At 46.6% G+C, this 17,353-nt stretch overlaps 1 protein-coding gene across 9 annotated transcripts in view; it reads right to left on the bottom strand.

Moving 5' to 3' along the window:
• Nucleotides 1–17,353, bottom strand: part of ARSG (arylsulfatase G) — a 1,970,563-nt gene that overhangs the window by 87,986 nt on the left and 1,865,224 nt on the right. The gene's annotated exons all lie outside the window — the stretch shown is intronic.

The raw sequence follows: 17,353 nt of genomic DNA, 5'->3' as shown, positions 1-17,353 counted from the left end.
TTGTTGCCGAATCGCAATTTGTGTTTGCGATTTGGTATTTGGAAGGGGCGTGTTTAGGCCGTCACTTCCAAATACCGATTTGCAGTGGTATATATTGTTTTACAACTGAGTTACGGTTGCAAGACATACATTTTTTACCAGCACCTCAAAGAAGTTTGTATTCATATGCAAACAGGAAGGGGTACCCTACTGCCTACTCTTAAGAAATTAAGACTAACGTTTCATTTTTCTTTTGAAACACATCCCGGTTTCCTTTAAGGAAAATGGGCTTCATTTCACAGGAAAATCAGGCTTTCTTTGCTTAGTCTATCAGGAATCTTAAATTCTGTAGAAAGGTTCTCCCATGACCAAACATCTTGTCTACAGACCCAGCGTAGGTTATGGATTACTTCACGCTGCCTCCCCCAAGCCTCTGAGGGAACCACATGGAGATTGTTATTAAATGACAGTAATCTTGCGGTGCTCCCTTGGTTCACTACCTTATTTATCATGGCCTCATTTAGTTTCTCATAACCTAACAGTGCAAATTGCCTCAAAAATAAGGATGTGATATAACCAACCTAACAGGTTTCTATCCTCACTGAGAACAGAAAATGGCAGTTTGTTTAATACCAAACCACAAAGACATCAACCATCCAGTGTTTTGATGTTCATTTTAGTGTCATGACAGTCCTTATATCTCATTAAACACCCATTGTGGCTGTGTTCTTTCTCTCTTTTTCCTTCAATCCAGATCCCTCCGTTAAATAAGATAGGAGGAATCCCCCACAACCCATTTTAGGAAACCAACTGGGCAAAATTCACCGTTTGTCCACTACAAATAGCAATAGAGATCCCCTTACCCCTTACCCCAAACAAGCTAGGCCAAATGATACTTTTTTTTTGTTTAAAATTTATTTATTGGGATTTTACATTACTTATCACAAATTGACATCTTACATCATTATCATGCATTGACACATAGCGGGAATTGGGAGATGAATGATTGTAAGTAATGACATATGTATTTTTACTGCCTCACCGCCATTATGAACTCTATGCATCGAAAACTGTTTCTGGGAGGAACCCTCCTTCTGGTTTGTGCTTTTCAGTGGGAGTTGCTGATACTCTGGCTGGGCTTGTTTCCGATGTGTATGCATTAGTGTTTCACTCTTATGGTTTCTTTCCCAGTGTCATCGTGTCCAATCTTGTCTGAATGTATTCCCATCTAACTGTCATCGGGATTGCCGACATGAAACTGCAAACTGCTAACTATGGGGTTGAACAAAAACTAGGGGGGACATTGGGGAGTCGGGAATATCAATAGTGCAGATGGAATTGTTGTCTTCGTGCGATGTATTAGTGCGTATTGTGTGATGGTACGTATGGGGGGGGTGTCAGATCCCTCATAGTACGTTACCACCGTATATGAGAGTAGAGTTCCTGGCATGACTTTAGCAGAGCATTGAATCTAGACTGATGGGCCCTGTCATGGGACTGTTGCCACCGACCCCGCAGGGGACAAAGGTGGGGTCTGAGATTGGGAGTCTGTTGGTGCTTCCACCGGATTTGTTTCATGTGTGAATGTGTGTAATAATTGTGCCCATTCTAAGGAACAAGGCCAAATGACAATTTTAATTTATTTGGGGGTTTGTCTCGGAGAGAAGCTCTGGCTCCAGTGCTGTTGACATCCTGTGCCTAATGCTAGGACATGGTCCCAGCGTATTCCTCCCTTTTCATGGGCTGTCCAGAGAGGTGTTTTTGTTTGGGGGGGGGGGAGGGAATGAAGCCTACATCCCAATGAAAGCTAGAGGCCATTCCGGAAGTGAAAGGAAGTGAGCTTCAGTTGCGTTCTCAGAGAGGGGGACCCCTGCAGCTGCCAGAGTGCCCTTCTTCCAGGCTGGTGTGCTCATTCCTGGCTCAGGTCTCACTTGAGTGAAGGGTAAGCCTCTGGTAGGCCTTGTCTTAATATTGCAACTGCAAAGTATTTTGAGCAAGGACAGGTGCTGGGCTCAAGCAAGTCAGAAGATTTTGTGTGGGCCAGGTCAACAAAATGAAACACAGCACTTTATAGGACGAGGATATGTTTAAAAGAAATGTCCTGCTGAGAAAGACAAAACATGGCAGATCCAGCATCTGGCACCACCTAGTAGCATTATTCGTGTTGCTGCGTTGTAGTTAATAAATAGGGTAGCTTTACTTAGAAATCTAAAAATAAATGCTGCAGAAGGAGCGGCAGCCAGGAAAAACCATGGCAAAAGGGGAATAATACTCCTCTGCCCCACCTCTTCTCCTTCCCAGCAGGCCTGGCTAAGCTACCACTGGTACCCTACATAGGGTGATGCCGACATCACACTGATTAAGCAGGGAAGATGTTAGCAGTTTCCGTGGTAACCACAACATCCACTGGATGGATTGTTGCCTCATCCATTTTGATATTTTTCCAAGCGCACTCTGCAGGTGCCCATGGAGACTCTTAACAGGCCAAGAAAAGATAGAAAAGAGGAAAAGTGATAGAGAGTGTCTCAGACGACGTCAAAGTCCACCGCTTTGCAGGGGAGGGAATGTGATGCTGAATCTAGTGCAGGCGATGAAGGCTCCTACAGCTCAAGATGAATGCCCTTAGAATATACTCGTGGCCAATAGAAAACTATTTCTAAAATAGTTCAAAGCCACTCTTACAAAATAGTTAGAGATTACATAAATGAGGTCCACAAACATAAATTCGTCTAAATTAATCTGTATCCTTTGGATGTTGCCATTCTGCACCTACAATGTACATTCCTAGTCAACAGAATCATATACCAGACATTTATCAAAATGGGCAAATGAACAACTTTGCCTTCATTCACAGTGTGTGCGATGTTGTCCTAGCTATTCAAGATAACAGCACTGGCTCTAGGTCCTGGGAGACCAATGGGATAGCTGACAACCACGAGTGACTTGCACTGCATGCAAGATGGCAATTTAATCCAGAGAGCACATCTTTGCATGATTTAGGAACTAAATGGGAAATTTAATAAGAAGCTAGATTAGGCTGTGTCAACGGTTTTAAGGGAATGACACACAGCAGGCTCATATGAGGAAGGTAAAGGTGCGCTTGAAAAAAAGCACTGTCACTAGTAGCAGGATACCTTAGTGAAACGCGTTATTGGAGGGCAAAGTGGCTCAGGAATCGAGATGGCTTCGTCTGCTTCTCAAACTCTTGCTTTTGAACATCCTGAATCATGACTTTTATCCTTTTAAGGGCCCTGGGTTTATTAACTCTTTTTGCATGAACATTTGATCACTGCTTCAATGAAAGGCACAGATTTCTTGCATTTTTATTGCACTTGCCCCCCTCGCAACCATCATCAGAAACCACAGGCTCATCATCATCTCATACACCAAGGACACCCAGCTCATCCTCTCCCTCACCAAGGAACCTGACATCACCAGGCACAATTTCCAAGAAGGGATGAAAGTTGTCGCAACATGGATGAGCAACAACTGCCTGAAGCTCAACTCGGAGAAAACAGAAGTCCTTATCCTAGGCTCCACCCCTTTCACATGGGACAACACCTGGTGTCTCCCCACCCTCGGAAACCCACCCACCCCAACGGACCATGCACACAACCTCGGCATCATACCCGACTCTTCACTCACCATGAATCGCCAGATCAATGCCGTATCCTCCTCATGCTTCAATACCCTCTGCATACTTCGCAAGTCTCTCAAGTGGATCCCCCCGACTCCAGGAAAACCGTCACCCACGCCCTCATCGCCAGCAGACTGAACTACGGAAATGCTCACACAAAACCTCTGCGACATCCACAGGTGGAGGGAGAGTCAGTTACGGTCACATGCTGAGCGCCTCTGCCGGCGTTTGATACTGGTAATGGTGCGAGCCCAGGCCAGTCTGGAACGAGACACTCTGTGGGGTAAGACAAGAGGGGCTATTAACCCTGCGGTAAGCAGACGGCCCAGGCAGAGTTGAACAGTTGATTTCAACCGTAATTATGTGAGGTCGTTTCGGTCTGCTTTGGTTCGCGGAACCAGTTTCCCTGTTGCCACGGTGCAGGGCCCTTTGATTTTCCCTGGCTTTGGAGACAGTGCTTTCGCCCTCATTAGAACAATACTTACCTAGACAAGTTAGCCTGTTCAGGGCCTAGATTATTCTGCTGGTGCAGCCCAGCCTCTGCATCCCTCTTACCTGGTGGGTGGCCATCCCCTGTCACTCCCTTTTTACCTCCTGAAGCCACCTTGCGTGCTGCCATAATTATCCTTTTGGAGGAGTTTGGGGATTACTATGAGGAGGACGCGCAGTACTTCCTGGTCACGGATGACTTCTGTGATGTGGTGGACGCCTCCATTGTCAGGGCGGTCTCGGATGCAACGGTGTCCCTGGGGAAGGGATTGACTCTGCACAATGGTGCCCTCAACCCATCGCCCCAAGGGAAGAGCTTCCTGGGCCCTTGGCCCCAAACCTCCAGAGGAAGCCGTGGCCCCTCACCCCAAGAACCCGCAATAAACGCTCCCACTCTGAAGGGGTGGATCTGGAAGCCTTTGATGGGCTTGAAAATGAGCTCTTGGGGGCCAATCCCCCTACACACCTCTGGAAGTCCCTGCTGATCCCCCGCCTTCAGGTACCCCGATTCTAGAAGCTTCAGCACCTCCCTCTGATGACTCCCCTGCAGGATTTGATGGCGAGTCAGACCATGACCGACCCTGGCGCCTTTCACCCACTTTAGCCTCTGATTCCCACCCTGTGGGAGACGGCCCTCAGACCACGCAGTCAGACATTTTGGAACCTGAGGAGCTCTTACACTCCCATCCTCAGAGTGGGTCCCCTGTGGCCAAATACGTGGCACGCAGGCTACGTAAGCCTCTAGACAAAGAAGTCCATTCATGGCTGAGGGCAAAATGCCCCTGCCCCTTGTTGGAGGGCAAAGTAGCGGTGACGCCCAAAATCGATGCCAGAATGGTGACCTTCTTAACCAAGTACATCAAAGACCCGAAGAAGGGAATCGACCGCTCTTGGTGGTCGTTCCAAGATAAACTCTTGGATGTAATGGGCCCTTTGGTCAAGATTTTGATATGGCTCCAGACGCTCTAGCGTTCGTAGCCTTGATTCCACCGGATGTCTTTTCTAGCTGGGCACAAAGGGTCATTATCTTCCTCGGTAACGGCAACAGTGCCATTTCTACTAAAAGGCGCAGGTCACTATTCATTAATTTGGACCCTAAGTTAGGGGAGCTAGACACTTCTGAAGCAGGTCAGATGGCACAAGACGGGCTCTTTGGCGATCCAGTCGTCAAGGAGCTTAGCAAATTTGCGCCCACGTTTAATTCCCTGGATAAGGCCCTGTCAACCATTAAGCGCATCTTTAACACATGCGGCTGGCGGTGGTAGGGGGCGCTCGGCTGGCCATTCCTCTCAGTCTGCCTCTGGCAGAGGCCAACCTTCCCAGAGAGGGCAGTGGCAGGACTCTTCACATTTTGAAGGACTCTACCCTACGGTCACGCCACAGAGGAAGGCGCAACGGTCCCCGCAGCGGAGGAGCCACCACCTCCCACGGTGAGTTCTTTCATTCTCTCATGTTATCATTTGGGGGGGGCGGGTGGCACAGTTCCTAGACAGTTGGCAGGCTCTTACAACCGATGCCTGGATGCTGCAGATGGTACATGGGTTTTATGTGGAATTCTATATGTCAACCGGCCAGAGGTCCCCACCCCGTCCTCTCCTTTTCTCAGGCCAGGAAGCCAAGCTCATCCACTGGGAACTCGAAGAGCTGTTAGCCAAGGGGCCGATTTGTCCTTCCACACCACACCCCTTGAAGTTCCTAAGCAATCTGTTCTTGGTGCAAAAGCATGACGGGGGTCAACGTCCGGTGTTAAGCTTTTGAGAGTTCAATCAGTGGTTGGTTTACCGCTACTTCAAAATGGAGGGGATCCACCTGCTCCATGACTTACTTAGACCCAAAGACTGGATGGTCTGGTTGGACCTCAAGGACGCGTATCTCACGGTCCCGATCTTCCCCCATATCATCGGATTCTCCAATTTCAATGGTAGCACCAAACTTTCGAGTTCACTTCACTGCCTTTCGGTCTTTTGTTGGCACGTTGGTGCTTCACCAAGATTCTACGACCTGCAGTAGAGTGCTTGTGGGCAGGGGGCATGCAGATGATCGTGTACCTGGATGACATGTTGTTCATGGACCAGTGCTGGCAGACCCTCTCTCGCCAGCTGCACTCTGCAGTGAAACTTCTTCAATCCCTGAAGTTCGTGATCAACCAGTGTCATGTAGTTCCTAGGAATCCCCAGAACCTGTGTGTTTTGGATGGCCTAAACTGAGGGCTTGGTGTCCCAACCACTTACGGACACCCCCACAGGATATGTCAGCCATTGGACCAGCTAGCTCTACAGTGCCACTGCCACCCCCCTGTATCTTAAAGTGGTGTAGGCAGTTTCTGTCAACCACTGTACATGTCAACACTGATTCATCAGGGATCGTGGAAAACAGTACAGTACTTTTCGCTCAGTCACTGGTGCTTACTTATTCTCAGAAAATACACAGGATGGTTCTTAGGACATTTCAATAAGTATTTATTGGTCCAGCATCAGTCTTGTGTAAAACATATTGGCTGCGACAATCAGGAGACAGAAGCACATGAAAGAGATCGCAAGTACCAATATAGCAAATAGTAGATACATTTCTACCATAGTGTTAATAAGATGAACATAAGCAGTTCAGATAAAAACATTAGCACTTGCATATTCCTAAAATCCGCCCCCTTAGTAGTTTGCCGAGGTGTACCTAGCCTAGATATGTAGGCGTAGCATGTATGTGTGTATATAGCCAAGAAACCCCTAGGGAAGCTCCAACCCCCTCACCAGATGGTTGAGAATGAAGGACCCTGTCTCTGCTTCGAGGATGACACCCCACAAGGGATGTGAGACTGCTGCGTGTCGAAGATTCAGCATGCAGGACCCCATGTCAGCTTGGAAGGAATTCTCCTCTAATTTGCAGGGGGAAAGTAAGGGTCATATATAGACGAGTGGTCACCCCAGGGGTTGTTCTAGAATTGATATGTTTTGAAAACAATCATAAATGTTTTGAAAACAGTCGTGTTTTTCCAAACAAATGCAATCATGCACAGCGGGCTACTGGCAAAGGATGAAAAAAGGCGGTGACCCTTATACAGAGGAATTATGCCGTGCCTAAGGACATGTTTATGTACGTCAAGTACAGGAATTATGATAGTATACTAATAGCCTGGTGTCGAAGAGACAGGAGCAACCTACTAGGTAAAAGATCACCTGTTCAGAACAGTTACTGTCGTGTGGATGGGACAATGTATGTAAAAAAGGGCATATCTTAAAGGACATGACACCAGGGAAAGTCCAGTCTAGTGCCCACCTACTCGATCACCTTTTTGGGGCTTGTGATCAACTCAGTGAACGCCATGCTGAGTCTGCCTTCCAGGAAGCTAGCAAAGATCAGACATGGGGTACGACAGATGCTTGCGAAGGTGCAGGCCCTCCCTGCGCAATATTGCCAGGGTTGTGGGCCTCCTATCAGCTTCAATGCAAGTCATTTTCCCAGGCCCCCTCCACTTTCGAGCACTGCAAAAGGCTCAAGGTCTCCCAACTCCGACACGGCTTGACATACGCCCGGCAAGTGCCCCAATCCAAAAAGAACAAGGAGGAACTCACAAGGTGGCTCTCCCACGTGGAGGCGTGGAATGGGCATGCCATTTTTGGCTCTCAACCAGACCTCATAATCTAGTCAGATGCCAACGGTTCGGGCTGGGGAGCCTGTTGTGGAGAGTTCACCACCGGCGGGGGATGGTCCGTCATGGTGTGGTCGCTCCATATCAACTGCCTAGAGTTGATTGTGGGGTCCTTTGCAGTCCAGTGTTGGACCAAGGATCGGGTACAATCGTGAGTTCTCCTAAAAATGGACAATGTGGCGGAGGTTCGCTATATCAATCATTTGGGGGGCACACGGTCCAAGGCTCTTGCAGATCTAGCCAAGAACTTCTGGGAGTACTGCCTGGAGCATCAAAACTCGGTGACTGCAGAGCACCTACCGGGGTCGGCCAACTAAGTGGCGGATTGGCAGTCTCATCATCTTCGGTACTCCAGCCTGTGGAGACTGTTTCCTCCGTTGTTCCGCCTGTTCACAATTGACCTATTTGCGTTGTGACTTGATCACCAGGTTCCCCGGTACTTCAGATGGAGGCTAGACCCAGGGCAGTGGCCCCCAATGCATTCCTCCAAGATTGGGTGACAGAACAGGGCTATGAGTTTTTCCCGTTCGCCATGACCATGAGGCTGACGACCCAGGTGTGCCGGCAGAAAGCAGATTTTTTAGTAGTCACTCCGGTATGGAAGTTGCAAGTGTGGTTTCCAGTTCTGATGGGACTTTCCTGGGCTTCCCCAATCCAACTACCCCCATTTCCTCATCTCCTGAGCAATCCTCAATCTCTGGTGATGAAAGCACCCTCCCACTTATGGCGTGGAGGATTACCGGACTAGATAGCAAGACCTGGCCCTTTCGAGATACGCAGCAGATCTTCTCTCCCGAGCTTGGGCAGGCGGTACGGTTAAGCGATACCGCTCTGCCTGGTCTCGCTGGTTGGGTTGGTGTCTGCGACTGAGTTTAGATCCTGTGGAAGCAGACGTTGTCCATGTCTTCAACTTCTTAGCCTCCCTGGCGTCAGAGGGTATGGCTTATCATTCAGTCAATACCTTTCGCTCTGCGATCTCGGCGGGACACGTGGCAGTTGGGGGTATACCCATTGGGGAACACCCGTTGGTCAGGAAGTTGCTCCACGGAATTCCGCTTTCCCTCCCGCCAGAACCTAGATATTCCGTCCTTAGGAACGTTAATAAGGTCTTCAATTTATTTTCAGGATGGCCAAGTAACAAGTATCTCTCTTGCAAGCAACTGTCAACCGAATTGGCCATGCTCCTGTGCCTGATCTCTTGCAAAAGATTATCGGATGTCAGGGGCCTAGATATTAAGGGACGATCCTTCACACCTGATGGAGTCACCTTTCATGTGACTCGTAGATCGAAGAGCCAGTCTCAGGTGAGTTCTTACCCAGCTTTCCCAGGAACGCCTAGGTTAAGCAAAGTGAGGTGCATTAAAGCCTATGAGGCCATGATGGCTGATCTGAAGCTGCATGGGAAGAAGCTGCTGCTGATTGCTCTGAGGAATCCCTTTAAGGTGGTCTCTTTCCGGACCATAGCTAAATGGGTTTGCTGGATTATGCAAGAGGCTAGCATTAACACAGCGGTTTATGGTGCACATTCAGCGTGAGTCGCAATGGCCTCAAAAGCCTTTGTGTCAGGGGCTCACTTGGAGGATATCTTGAATGCAGCAGATGCTCACAAGATTCAACCTTCAAGAGGTTCTACTTTAAGCCAGTCTCCTCCATTGCTACTCTGGTGGTGGATAAGCTTTCAACTAGCCTAATCCTTGCCTCCGTGTCCTGACATAGAATGAAAAATGTTCTAGCTTTCATAATGAAAATATAAAATTCTATTAAGGATACGGAGGTGAGGATTAGCCACCTACGAATATCGGATCTACGTCTTTGCATAAGTAACAATTTTTCCTGGTCTCTGTAATAAAATACTGCGTTATTGTGTTGCTCCCTGCTGACTTGCCACAAAATCGTTTTCAGGGTTTCACAATGATTCTCTGGCTTACAGGGTCAGAATCTTCTAAGCAGGACTAAGAATCTTCCATGATGGGCTTTGTCGCAGGAAGAAAGAGGAGGTTTGGCAAGGGACTATACCAGTTACAGAGGCTGGAGGCTCCTGAATGGATGGATTTGTTTTGTTTAGAACTTCATGGTTTCCCTAGCATCATGGGGAATGAAGTCCAATGTTGTGTTGTTGGTTTGACATGGCTGCTGTTAGAAATAAAGAAAGAAAGAAATGCCTAATCCTCGCCTCCGTGTCCTTAATAGAATTTTAACTTTCCGTTACGAAAGCTAGGAAATGTTTCATTACCAACCAATACCTCGCTGATTGATAATGTGATGTCATTTGGGAGTATCGCGGGATCAGTGAGACAGACAGACTCTAAAAAGCAGAACCGATAGGATGCAATGGGCTCTGGTGTAGCAAGGAAAATGGTCCCTTTGACTGCCTTTGGAGTAGTAAACTAGAGTAATAATCAGAATTCAATGGGCCCCTCGGGCTGTGGGCCCCAGTTCCACTGCACCTGCTGCACCACTGTTCATTACACTCCTGAGCAGAACCCACGTTCCCCGCAGTAGTAGGCAGCACACACAGGCAAAGTTTGTACAGACGTGGTTTGTAGGCAAGAAAGCCCTCGAAAGCTCTGGAACTGTACACCTTGTTCCTACACAGTACAATTGAGTTGAGTATCAATAACCATCTGTTATTCAGCGTCTTGATACCCTTGGGTAATACGTGCTCTTTACAAATACATGTAATGTTATGTTATGTTCTGTTACCGAGTCAAATTAACGTTTGTAACAAAAAAGGCGACTTAACACATTAAATGAACTCTCAAACACATTTTACATCCAAAGACATGCTTGGCAACGAAATGTATCAAGGCTAAAAATAAGAAAGGCTAAAAATTAAAAAAAATGCTGTAATGTGCCATATGTTTGCATGCTAAGAGCAGAATGCCTTTCATTCTCTGCGGGTCTTGAGATAGCGGCGAGCAGGTGAAATGCTTAATTGTTTTTAACTGCTATGTTGCGTTTTATTCCTCCGTGACTGGGCTTCTATTAAAATACAATAAAATCTTCTCGACTGAAAATAAAAAGTGTCATCCTGTTCCATTTGTACTCAATGCAGGGGCACAGTGACAAGGCAGGGCACGCCATCTCCATTACATTAGATGGCAGAGCAGTACCCTTCCTCAGGGCACCCATCTCCATTGCATTAGATGACACAGCAGTACCCTTCCTCAGGGCTTGCCAGCTCCATTGCATTAGATAGCGGAGCAGTACCCTTCCTCAGGTCATCCATCTCCATTGCATTAGATGGCGGAGCAGTACCCTTCCTCAGGGCATGCCATCTCCATTGCATTAGATGGCAGAGCAGTACCCTTCCTCAGGGCATGCCAGCTCCGTTACATTAGATGGCGGAGCAGTACCCTTCCTCAGGGCTTGCCATCTTCGTTACATTAGAGGGCGGAGCAATACCCTTCCTCAGGGCACCCATCTCCATTGCATTAGATGGCACAGCAGTACCCTTCCTCAGGGCATGCCAGCTCCGTTACATTAGATGGCGGAGCAGTACCCTTCCTCAGGGCACACTATCTCCGCTACATTAGATGGCACAGCAGTACCCCTACCTCAAGTGCCTTTGGGGACACCAGCTCAACTGCTTCCCACATCTTTGACTGATGGGAGGCAAAATGGCGTATCCAACGTTCTCAGCCACAAATTGGAGGTTTTGAGGGGATAAGTTTAAAACAAGGGGTCAACCTTTTAATCTTAGCAGGAACCAAAGGGTGCATGATGTTATTTTCAGTGCCACCAAGATTTTAGTAACTCAGCATCTCTGACTGTAGCATAGTCCTGCCACAGGACAGTGTGAACTGTCTGCTTGAGCCCCATTGCCATCCCCTAAATCCCTATTTCCGGGCCCTGGCTCACTTTACCTCCTACGTCTTATATTTGTTCTTGTAATTTTTTCTTTGAAAAGGTCAAGAAACACCGCCTTTTGCCTATTGTGCTTTGTCATAAAAACACCTGCCATGTTGGTAACCAGCTGGGCAGGTAACAACTCTAGTCGCCTCATTTGAAGAGGCATTAAGGCCCAATACGGACTATTTACCCAAGTGGAACCTTTCATAGACATGCTTTTTACAAAGATGATTTTGGCAGCAGGGGCAGCATGTTGGCCTATTTGGTTGAAGGGGTAACAATAGAAGGGCCAGAAGACCAACCTAGCCCGCTTGCATTTCTGGCCATGCCGCTAAGATTATTGTGTGGATAATGCACACTAGATTACACCATATTTTCCATGCCACGCGAAACAGGAAAGAGACAAACAGAAATTGAAAAGTTTGTGTAGTAAATAAAACTGGGGGTAAATAAATTTCAAAAGCTTGCTCTAGGCAAAAACATTTTTTTCAAGGCTGCCTAACAAAATAAGCAATATGGATTTAGCAGCAGAAAATGAACGAATGGCATCGCACAGAGAGCATTTTCAGGTCGACGCTGGAAATGAGAAATTAGTGGAAGAGGAGTCTAAATCTACAAATATACTCCCTGTAGGATTCTATCATTGATTTTCACTCCAGACTCAAAGTACAAGAAGAAGTTGTGGATGGGCGGTTTTTCATTTATGATGGCGTGCCTGTTAATGCATTGTTCCAAGACGATCTTTTATCCCATTACAACAGGCCCCCTACCCAGACAGAGTCCCTTACTGCCTAAACCCTCTTGTTCTGAGGAGTCCCATCCTAGAATGATCATGACATTGCCCAGCTGGGAGACACACTAAGGAATTCATTTTACAGCCAAATACCAGAAGCCAGGCCTCCCTATGCCTCAGGAGGATCAGCGAGCGTCCGACGCATTTAAGCTGAGAGACATCCTATGCAAAAGGGGGAAGAGCAACTGCAAACCACTTTTTACTCACACTACAGCTTTGTAAGTGTGCCAATGTCAGCTCCTTGCCTCGGCACTGTGAACGGAACTGTCCAGAAGTGCCCGCTTAGGGGCTCTGGGCTCCTGGAGCATAACGATTTAAAACATTCACGATCTAGGCATTGGAGGTGAGCATTTTAGAGACCCTCGTCCCAGAAGCAGTCCAGCAAACAGGTATGTGAAGATGGAACATAAAAAACAAGAATGTCAACTTTTTTCTGTCTTTTTTTCGTTTCCTGCTCTCAGAGCTTTCGCCACAAACTATTTAAAACACACTTAAAGTTGGGTTGACCGTAGTGGGTTAAATATTTGACATGACGTTTTATATCCATAGAGTTTTTAAAAAATGCCTTAAAACGCTGTGACTGTTTTGTGAACAGGGATTTGTTTTTAACATTGAACGATAGGACTGAATGATTTTATCCTCCCAGATATGGAATTATTAGTCACCACGTTTGCCTCAGTTAAAATGTGGGCACTCATTTCATAGGAATCTTATTGCGATTGACTGATGCTGCTTATCTGATTCAGCATCTCAGTAGATGGGAGTTCATTACAAGTGTTATGTTATGTTCGAGTATTGTAGAGCGCGCTATCACCAGGGAGGGAGTCCTGGCTCTGAGCAGGTGTGAGGCTAGTTTCATTTAGGGCATAGAGTTGGGGGGGTAGTCAAAAAGACATTCCTTGAGCTTCTTGCGGAACTCAAGAAGTGAGTTGGAGGCCCTGATGTGTAATGAAAAGTCGTTCCAAACCTTAGGAGCGATGCAGGAGAAGGCACAACCGCCAGATCTGGTTCTGTCTATGCGTGGTTCACAGTGAGGTGTTCTTTCAGAAGATCACAACTTCTGTCTTGTCTGTGTTAAGTGTGAGACAGTTGATCTTGGTCTGTGTGTTGTGGTCTTGTCCGATAAGAAGAGTATGAACTGTGTTGCTGATTGTCATCAGCATAGGAGAGGATGCCGATGTTGTAAGTGTGGCTGATGCTCGCCATCTGGATCATGTATATGTTGAAAAGTAAGTGATGATACATTCTGTACTCCACAGATGAGGTTTCAGGCATTCATGGTACAGGGGGTGAGGCTAATTTCTTCTGCTCGAGCAGTCAGGAAGCAGATCCAATGAAGTGTGTGTCCTTTGATTCGAGTCTCATGAAGCTAATGGCTGAGGATGGGGTGGCAGACAGTGCTGAATGGTATAGAGAGGTCCAGATGGATGAGGACAGCTGTGCCTCCTCAGACCAGGATCACGCAGATGTCGTCTGCGGTGGCGATAAGAGTCAGTGCCATGGTAAGCAGTGGCAGTTTCATCATGAGAGCGGGGGAGCATTCCCCCCCTCCCCCCGCCCAATGCGAGCCACACTAAAGAAATGTGAACAATAAAAAAGGGCAATGAAATGATTTCATTGCCATTTTATTATTCACAAAGTGTGCTGCAGCCACCATCCTGCCCAGGAGCTGGGATGAAGTAGGGGCGTGTCCTCTGCTGCACGGAGGACAGGTGAGCAGCTGGCCTGACAATGGTAAGTGTATTTATTTTATTTTTAATGTTATTGTAATGCATGTGAATGCTTTTGTTTTGTATTCCTCTTTAATGTAAATGAATTCTGGGATGCGGCGGGGCACTTCGCTCGCCCCATCACTTTTATATGCTACCAGACATTCCTGGTGGTTAGATCCAAAGCAGGTCTGTGAGATGTCAAGAAGCTGAAGGTGGCTGAGATTGTTGGTGGGGCATATGTTGACGAGTTTCTCTAGCACTTTGTTTCGGGGGCTCATCTGGCGATGGTAGGTCTGAGTTTGTGTAGAAAGTGAATGCTGAATTTGATGAGGGAGTGGCCTGCCCAGGTGATCTTTGTGGGTTTTTTGATAGAGGTGTTGTTGAAGGAGGTGAATATTGTGTCCAAGAGGTGTTCAGCACAGTGTGTGGGTCCTTTTACAGGTTGGGTGAGGCCAAGGTACAAGAGGTCTTCGAGTGGTGCTGTTGAGTTCAGGTCAGTGCTGTCTTCCAGGTGGTACTTCAAGTCTCTGAGGAAAATGTAGGTGCTGGAGTTTATAATGATGGGTTCAATGAAGTCCATAATGGTGTCAGTAAAGTTGGAACATAGTCCTGGTGGTCTGTAGATGAGGGTGCCACTCTGTGTGAAGGGGGCTGTGATTTGGAGTTTGAACGACAGGTGTTCCATGTTGCTGGTGGAAGCATCCATGGAAGTAGTGCAGCTGATGGCGTCCTTGAAGATGATGGTGAATCCACCTCTGGACTTGTGCTGTCCATCCTGCATGGCGGTCTTGTAGCCAGGACGGATGGCTGCGGTAATGTTGGGGACCGATGTGGGAGTTCAGCCTGGTCTCTGTGAGGAACACCAACACCAGGATTGGTTTGTTTGTGCAGCAGGCTCCATATTTCTGTGGTACGTTTAGTGAGTGAGCGGGTGTTGAGGACCATGCACGAGAGTGTAGAATGCTGCATGGTTGGTGACTGGTGAGTGAGAGTAAGGGAGTCAGGTGTTGGGTGCTTTCGTATCTGGATTTGTGAGTAGTGAGTTGTTTTTTGCTCGTCGCTCTTTATTAGGACTGGCAACAGACACCTTTAATTGTTTGAAAAACCTATGTCATTAGCTCTTAAAAAAAATTCCATATGATATAATGCAGAAAGTGTGCTTTGGGTCAGCCTCTCCAGCCACTGAATTAAATTGTTTTCATAGTTTACTAATGTGTAAGTAGGTTATACACAAATACCATGGCATTTTTTAGTTGGATTCATTGATCCATTTGTGTCGCCATTAGGGTTTGGTGATCAGGCATCAAATAATTATTTTATTAAACTACAGACGCATCATGGATTGAGAGGCAGTGTGTGGGGGTTGTTTGGTGTATTTACTCTGCTGACACAATATTTTAATGCTGATTTATGTTTCTTTGTTTAGGTAGTACTACTGTTTGGATACCTTAGCTAGTCGTAAATGGAAAATGCTAACAAACTTTGTGTTAATTGGTTGTAAGTTTCTCTCATGATAACATGCTGATTTACAATTCATTTACTTTACATAAATGAAAAAAGGGCAAACACAGGGTTTCTTATAGATGCAACAAAATTAACGGTCCCTTTGTCAAATATATCTACTATGCAATATTGTGTTATGCGTACCTTTTAAATACACCGCAACCTATCCAAACTTCATCTTCTGACTTCGCCTTTGAGAATACATCTTAATTCTTCTACTATAGTCTTTTCAGCAATGCAGACTATTCCCACTTCTGCATTCTTGCAGTGGAAACACACAACGGCCAAACTACTACCTAATGCATTCACTAGCAAAAAGCCAGATCTGTTAGTTTTGCCCGAGCTTGTTTTATATTGCTTCATATACTTCCCTGCACACATTCACAGTAAAGGACATGAAATCATGGGTGAGGATGCTACAGGAAGACAGGATTGAGAGCCTCAATTACCCACTGGCCAATGCTCAATTACATTTCCTGTCTCTGTAAAATAGAGTGGATTCTGCATGTGTGGGCCCGTGGACCATGTCCCAAATCTTCTCTGGGAGAACAAGTACTCCTCTGCGTCCCCCTCCAACTCATGCCATATAAATCTTACCTACACTCTCTCTGGAAAGTAGTCAAAAGATGGGTAGTAAGACTACAGGCACAGTCTCTTTGCTGCAGGAATTCAGAATCGGATGTTCAGACATTTTTCACTAGGACAACCGCTCCAAACCCTCTCAACAAGATCAGGCTGCCATACTTCCAAAAGAGCACTGGAACAACCGCGCCACTTGCACAACTTTCACCACTAAGGGAGCAGGCTCCATATCAGCGCTAAAGAATTGGATGTCAAGGTTATATTTTATTATTAAGTAGTTGTTGACTAATGAGCACTGTATGTGTTTAGAAGTAGGTGCAACATGGAGTCACATTATTTTCTGCTGGGATGCGTCTTGTTGCAAGCGGGGCAGAAAGCACTGCTTACTGCTTGGTACTAGACAAACACAGGGCAGCAATACTCCAAACCCACTCGCTGAGTTTCTTTCAGGAAAGCACAAGATCGTGGTCATTGCAAAGTATGTGGACGGAGACTGTAAGCACACATCAATGCCCTAGAAGGCAGTGTCCTCACTGGATTCAGCTGTATTCAGAAACTTTTCAGAAATTGATCTTGCGTGTACCAGACCAGGCCACAATCTCCGCCAAATATCCAGAGTAGACTGGCTTATTAGAAGGATGACATTCCGCTAAGATGACATCCCCCACCTCTACAAGCAGGTCAAAACCACTCAATTGATTCTACTCAATCTCCAGGCATGGAAATGACGGTTGCAGAGATTCTGATGAAGAATACTGCCCTATTGTCATCACAGCTAGTTCTCCTGCAAAGGTCAACAGATCAATGGGCAAATTCTCAGGCTGAAGACCCATACTTTCTGGGCCAATTCCAGGGCTATCAGGATGACCTAAGTGTTATAACTGTATTAGTATTGCTGCTTTAATTATATGTTGCCCTTTTAACTGGGTTGTGTATTTTCATTTATGGCACATGCCTACAGTTACTGTGACATCATATGGAATGGAGTTTCCAGGGTTGTTTGGCTGAACTGCTGCTGGAGCTGTACTGTGCTTTTCCTACAATAAACTGGATTCAATTTCCTGCCTGAATTTCTCTCTTTAAACCGGAATTTTACACTGGCGACGAAGGACTACGTACCTGCTACATTCCAGAGCACAGGAGCGGTACATTTCTATTTG

The sequence above is a fragment of the Triturus cristatus genome, chromosome 7, assembly GCF_964204655.1.
Source record: "Triturus cristatus chromosome 7, aTriCri1.1, whole genome shotgun sequence".
Classification (NCBI taxonomy): domain Eukaryota; kingdom Metazoa; phylum Chordata; class Amphibia; order Caudata; family Salamandridae; genus Triturus; species Triturus cristatus.
The sequence above is the reverse complement of the archived record's forward strand: the minus strand, read 5'-3'. Positions and strand labels throughout refer to the sequence as shown.